Here is a 7299-nt window from a genome sequence, read left to right on the forward strand (position 1 = left end):
TTGCCCAAGGCCCACCGGAATAGGAACCTCATCAGTGAGGGCATTAATGATTCTATATTAGCAACCATGGATAACAGGACAGCCCAAGGAAGGTATCAATGAGGTGACTAGATGCATAATTTTGTAACTATGATAGTGCTGGCAGAGCACCAGCAGAGCTAGTTCACAACAGAACCAACAGCTTCCATTTATTGACTACTGTGCACCAGGCACTAAACAATTTACCTTGTGATAAGAAACTTAGGTGCCCAAAGAGATTTTTCCTTTTTCTTGATTTTCCCCTTTTATTAAAGTACTAGAGGCCCGGTGCACGAATTCATTTAGCATATTAGGCTTTTATTATATAGGATAGTTTAGATTCAGTAAAATGATTCCTTTTAGGTATAAAGTTCAAGCAGTTTTATCATACAATCACCACCAGATTAAGATGTGGAACATTTCCATCACCTCTAAAAGTTTCTCTATGTTCCTCCATAGTCAGCCCCCCAACCCTTAATCTGAGCTCCTGGCAACCACTAATCTGGTTTCTGTCTCTATAGCTAAGCAAAAGATTCTCAATATCTTATATTCTAAGTTCAGAGGGTCAGCAACTCTTAGGGCCAGACACCAGCCAACAGACCTTGCTGTGGATAAACCAGCTTCCCAGTTGATATAAGAGGTCTAGTCTGTGGTGTGCAATGTTTCCCTTCCCCAAGTCAAGAGAGGGGAAACTCTAAGAGAATCACTCATAAAAAATAGAGGTTGCTAAATGTGACCCACTTTCTTACTAAAATGAGAACTGGTGCCTATCTTTTCTCTGAAAGTTGCAGAGCTACCATACTGGCACTGTGCCTGATGCTGTTGGGGCATAGAGGAAAGTGCTATGGGAGAGATGGAGGTCTGGGGATCTTCCAAGCTGAGAAAGGGCAAGGGCAGGCTCCTCAATTTCCTGATTCTTGAGGAGTAGATAAGATATATATTGCATGTGTTCTGCATACCTGGGGAAAATTGTCCCAAAATGATAGATAAGATTGAGGTCCATGGTCTTGACAAAAACTATCACAATATGGGGGCAAAAAATTTCATACCTCAGCAGAATGTGGTATTATGCCTCCATCAGTGCTACAGCGCAGTTGAGCAATAAAATGAAACCATTTTATGTATGTATCCCAATGAATTGAGGCAACTCAATAAACTGTTACATTTGCACTGCATCCATAATCCTAAAAACATCCTCATTCCTATTTTATAGATGAGGGAATTGAAGATCAGAGAGTGCAAGTAATGTGTTCCAGGTCACAGAGCAGGTAAATAAATTACAGAACTGTGACTTGCCAAAAGGTCTGCTTGACTCTAAAACCTATGTTCCTTTCTTCTACACTGGACTTCCTTATATGTGTGTGTCAGGGAGGAGGAGGAATCATCTTGTAGTACCAATGAGATTCTAATGGAGATTCCAGGGTGTCCACCATAATTGCTAGGTCCCTGTGTTTTTCCCACTTGCTGACCTTCCTCCCTCTTTAGCTAAGAGGGTCTTGGTTCCTCAGAATAATCCTGAGAATGTTCTAGTTCATTCCCTACTCTAAGTTTCAGCCAACATGCTTCTTGTCTCTTCAGAGTAGGTTGGAAGCCCTCATCCTACTCTGACCACACACCCCATCCTAAAGCTGCCTCCTTATCTGGTACTTCAAAGCTACATCTGTCCCTTTGTGCTGTCCTTGCTCCTCACAGGAAGACTCCAGCTCACTTCACAGATCCTCACAGTCTATGTGGTCCCACTGAAGTAAACCACACCTTGCCCTGAAATCTGACATAAATGCTTCCCAAGCTTTCACCTCAGTATGAGGGCATAACTCAATACTGAGTTGGTAAGTTAAAAAATCATGTGCTGCGTGATCTCACTCATATGTGGAATCTAATTAACAAAATAAAATGGATCCATGCCAGGGTCTTATCTGCAGCTGCAAGGGTTCAGGAATCTGGAGAAGGGCTGTGACGTAAATTAAATAAACTAGACATGAAATATAAATTTGGGAAGCATTTTGGGGGAGCCAGGAGAGGCTTAGCTCTAGTGACTAAGCTCTCCAAATCTCCCGGACCCATGGCTTTTTATTAACACATTTTGCCCTGTAGCAAAGCAGATATACATATCAAAGGTAAGGTTTGGTAAACAATGAAGGATTATCAGGTTACTGCAGTGGTCGGCAAACTCATTAGTCAACAGAGCCAAGTATCAACAGTACAACAATTGAAATTTCTTTTGAGAGCCAAATTTTTTATAAAATTTTAAAAAAATCATGTGCTGCCTGGCCGGCATGGCTCAGTAGTTAAGCATCGACCCATGAACCAAAAGGTCTCTGGTTCAAAAAAACAAGAAGTCACTGGTTGGAATCCCAGTCAGGGCACATACCCAGGTTGCAGGTTCATTCCCCAGGAAAGAGGTGCATGCAGGAGGCAGCTGATCAATATTTATGTCTCATCGATGTTTCTCTCTATATATCCTTTTCCCTTCCTCTCTCTCTCTCTAAAAATCAATAAAACCATATATTTTTTTAAATCATGTGCTACCCAATCCTGGCTAGTGTGGCTCCATGATTAGAGCATCAGTCCACACACCAAAGGGTAACTGGGTTGCAGGTTCCATCCCGGTCTGGTCCCATTCGGGAGGCAATAGTTCAATGTGTCTCTCTCACATTAATCTCTCTCTCTCTCTCTCTCTCTCTCTCTCTCTCTCTCTCTCTCTCTCTCCCCCTTCTTCCCTCCCTCTTTCCTTCTCTCTAAAAATCAACTGAAAAAGTATCCTCTAGTGAGGATTTTTTTTAAAATCATGTGCTACCCAGTTTATGTACAGATCAAAACTGTTCCATGATAGAAAACAATAACCTTGAACATATGGTGGCTGTAGCCCTAGAAGAGAAAGTTCCTCCCTAAGCTTCTTGCTACATGGGTTTTAATTTACTAAAGTACTTACAAGAATGTCATTAATGTCAGTACTAAAATTCCTTTCTTAAGAGCATTCTCATAATGAATAGCAAACACTCAGCATTCATTTGTGAAGATTTTAAACCAGGATCAACACCATCCTTTAAACTCATCCAGTTTCACAGGTGCTGCCAAAGCAATGCAAAAATTGTCTCCTCAGGATTCATTAGGCCTGATTTTCTGTGTTGAAAGATGGTTGCTAAGAAATTCAATTAAACCTTGTTAGGTTCATATAAATTTTCAAAATGGTATAGTCGCTATTTATAATCTCTTTTACTTTAATATATTGACCAATCCAAGTCCTCTTAATGCTAGAGGTCTGTTTTCTTCAGCTTCTTGCATTTTTAAATAACAAGGTGATTTTATTCAATGATGATACTTTCTAGCTAGATGGGTCACTTTAGAATATGGCATCATTTCAAAAAATGTAAGAATAGATATGGCATGTGTCTGCATACCTGGGGAAAATTGTCCCAAAATGATAGATAAGATTGAGGTCCATGGTCTTTACAAAAACTATCACAATATGGGGGCAAAGGAATGCAAATGGGGGTCAACACTCAAGTTTGTATAGTCCAGGATTTTGCTGCTGATGCAGTGGTAGAAAAAGATAAGTGCCTTCCTTTAGTATCAGCCCCCCAAAAGTCAAGGATGTCCTCAGACACCTTTAGATTTCTTTACTACTCTACCAAGCTCCCAAGAATTTATGCAAATAATTTTAAGTTATCACATGTTGAGCTAAAACAGTTGGGTGGCAAAATTGACCAGAATTATGTCCACTTCCATTCTCCTGGCTATTAACTGGCTTTGACACATTGCCTCACTGTGATGTTGGGTTTCTGGATACTCATTGCTGATGGATTTTCTTACTTTGACGTTTGTCTTTGCCAGTTCAGGCTGCTATAACAAATACCTGGGTGATTTAAACGACAAACATTTATTTCTCAAAGTTCTGGAGTCTGGAAGTCCAGGATCAGTATGACTGGGTTCTTGATGAGAGCTCTCTGATTATGTGCTCACATGGTTTTTTCTTGGAGAGGAGAGAAGAGGAGAGGGGAGGGGCGGGGAGAAGAGAGGAGAGAGAGGGGAGGGAAGGGGAGAGAAGGAGGGGTCTCATGTCTCTTCCTCTTTTTATAAGGGCATTAATCTCATAGTGGCCCCATCCTCGTAAGCTAATTTAACCCCAATGACCTCCCAAAGGCCCCAACTACAGATACCATCATATTGACGATTTGGGGACCTTAAACATATGAATTTGGGTGGAACACAAACATTCAGTCCATAGAAACATATTGCTGTCCTGTCTCCATCTTCAGCTTCTCTGTCTTCCATTACCTATGAGTACTGGCTTTGGTGAATGACCAGCTTTTTTCAACCTCCTTCTCTTTCTTTCTTTTTAAAAAATCTATTTTTATTGATTTCAGAGAGGAAGGGAGAGGGAGAGAAAAATAGAAACATCAAAGATGAGAGTGAATCATTGATCAGCTGCCTCCTGCACTCCTCACACTGGAGATCGAGACCACAACCCAGGCATATGCCCTGACCAGGAATCAAACCCTGACCTCCTGGTTCATAGATTGACACTCAACCACTGAGCACACCAGCTGGGCTCAACTTCCTTTTCAATATAACTGAAAGTAAATGGACATTGGCACTTTGTGGAAGCACTGGGGGAATGTTTATTATACATATTTGCAGTGGCATTATGGAATTCTCCAAGAGCATCAAGCATTCCTTTTAATTGCTGGACTCTAGATCTGTGAATAAATTTAAATTAGAAACTGGATGAAGGATGATGATTTTTCATTGTAGTGGATGACATTAGCTCTTTACTCCCCAGCTATAAATTTCTGGGGAGTACACAAATCAACTGTCACCCTAGTTGGCTGCCCATCTCTCTTGTCCCCAAGAATACAATGCCTATTAACCATTGCTAGAGATTTCTGCAGGTGAAGGCATTCTGGCTGCTACTCCAGCCTTGTGTCCTGTATTAGTCTGCTCAGGCTTCCATGACAAAAAACCTCAGACTAGGGGGCTTAAACAACAAAAATGTATTTTCTCACAATTCTGGAGGCTAGAAGTCCCTTACCAGGACATTAAACTCTGACTGCACCTATGTCAATGAGTTCTCCCCTTTCCACTCTTAAATTCGCCCCCTGGCCAAACCTGACTGTGCAAGCATCCTAAGGTACAGTCACTTCCAATCTTAGCCCCAGACCCAAGCCCAAAGCTGCTCATTCCCTGTTACACTCAGTGAATAATGAAAAGTCAGCTGGGAAACCACTATTTATGGAAAATTCAAGGGTTTCTCAGGGATTCTCAAGAGGAAACTATGGAGCCCTACGTACGGGGGGTTGAGGGCAGTGCTTGATATCATGATGAAGTAGGACATGTCTATGGGAAGGCTTTGGTTGCCTGGCTTGCTTCAGTAGTTGTTGACCCACAGCTGAATTGCTTATCTTCCCTCTACTCTGTTAATCTTGGCCCTCTTGCTGGTTGTACTACCTCCTCCCACTCATCTCAAGTCCACTTCATGCTCACCCTCTTATTGATCCCCCAAAGAGAGTAAATAAATCCATTCTGCCCCCTGGACTCTCACTTCAATGTGTCCCCTCTTTTCCAACTGGAGGACCCTGCCCCCAATTCCAATCACCTGCCCTCTTTAGCCCTCTGATTGCAGAGGCTCTGCCATAAATGCCCAACCAATCCTGGAACCTATTTTCCCCTTCCTGCTATTGGTGTTGCTCTGTCTTACAGCAGCTGAGAGCATATTGTCACATGATAAGAACTGTCACATTTAGAATTTCAGAACCTTTGATGTACTCAGAGATATGGTGAGCCTTACATTGGGCCCTAGAATTAAGATTGCAGTAATATCTGCTCTGCAGCCTGAGTGGAGGGCATCATTATTTACTCACCCCAACACAGACAATTATTGAATGAGCCACCAGGGGGCAACAGCTGCTCTATTTTAGTAAATTCTAAATATAAAAAAGAAATAATAATAAATAAATATTATAATTCATTTTTCCTTCCTACATGTTTTACACAGGCATGATTATGCAATTGTTTGTGGGAAATAAAAAAGCCATGTGACTCTGAAGTGATGATTGGCTCTTTGATCCTTGCTCAGGGGCCCTTCCTACTCCATTCTTCTTTTGCTTTAATGGTGACACTAACCTCCAGGGATGATCAAGGCATTCCTCTCTCTGGCCTGCCTGGGCCTTATCACATGCGGCATCTACTGCTTCTGTGCTCCTTGCTGTATTTGGTAGCAAACTTGGTATCTACATATTATGGGCCAAATTGTGTCCTTCCCCCCAAATTCATATATTGAAGTCTTAACCCTTAGTACCTTATAATATGACTCAGAGATAGGGCCTTTAAAAAGTGCTTAAGGTTAAATGGGATCATTAAGATGGGCCCTAATCCAGTCTGACTGATATCCTTAGAAGAATTCTGGACACACAGAGAGACATCAGGGATGCACAAAGGGAAGATTGTGTGAGGACACAATGAGGAGGTCATGTGCAAGCCAAGGAGAGAGGCCTCAAAAGAAACCAACCCTACTGACACCTTGATCTCCAACTTCTAACTTCCATAACTGTGAGGAAATAAATTTCTGTTGCTTAAGCCACCCAGTCTGTGGTATTTTGTTATGGTGGCCCAAAAAGACTAATATACTACGTGATGTTAACATTTTGTTCTCTCTCTATATATAAATCTATGTGTGGGTATATGTACATTACACATATATGTATAATAACAATATTTATATAATTATGTGATATAATGTGCATACATATAATATACATATACTATATACATTATATACTATAATATGTATACATATAATATAATGCATATAATACATGTACACTATAATATAATACATATACCCATACATATATTACATAGTTATAATTTGATATGGTTTTGTATCCTGCTCTTTTCAACAATTTTGTATCATATTAACCTTATATTGCTAAAAATTTCTGACAAAACATGTTTTTTTATATATTTTTTAAATTGATTTCAGAGAGGGAGAGATAGAAACATCAATGATGAGAGAGAATCATTGATTGGCTGCCTCCTGCACGTCCCACACTGGGGATCAAGCCCACAACCCAGGCATGTGCTCTGACTGGGAATCAAACCGTGGTCTCCTGGTCCATAGATAGATGCTCAATCACTGAGCCACACTGACTGGGCCAAAATGTAATTTTTAATGTTTGCATATCTAAGTGTGGATCTACCATAATATATCAAATATTCCCAACTTGGAAATATTAATTTGTTTCTAACTATTTTGCTATTTTAAGGAACATTGTACTACAT

The sequence above is a fragment of the Myotis davidii genome, unplaced genomic scaffold (assembly GCF_000327345.1).
Source record: "Myotis davidii unplaced genomic scaffold, ASM32734v1 scaffold2701, whole genome shotgun sequence".
Lineage (NCBI taxonomy): Eukaryota > Metazoa > Chordata > Mammalia > Chiroptera > Vespertilionidae > Myotis > Myotis davidii.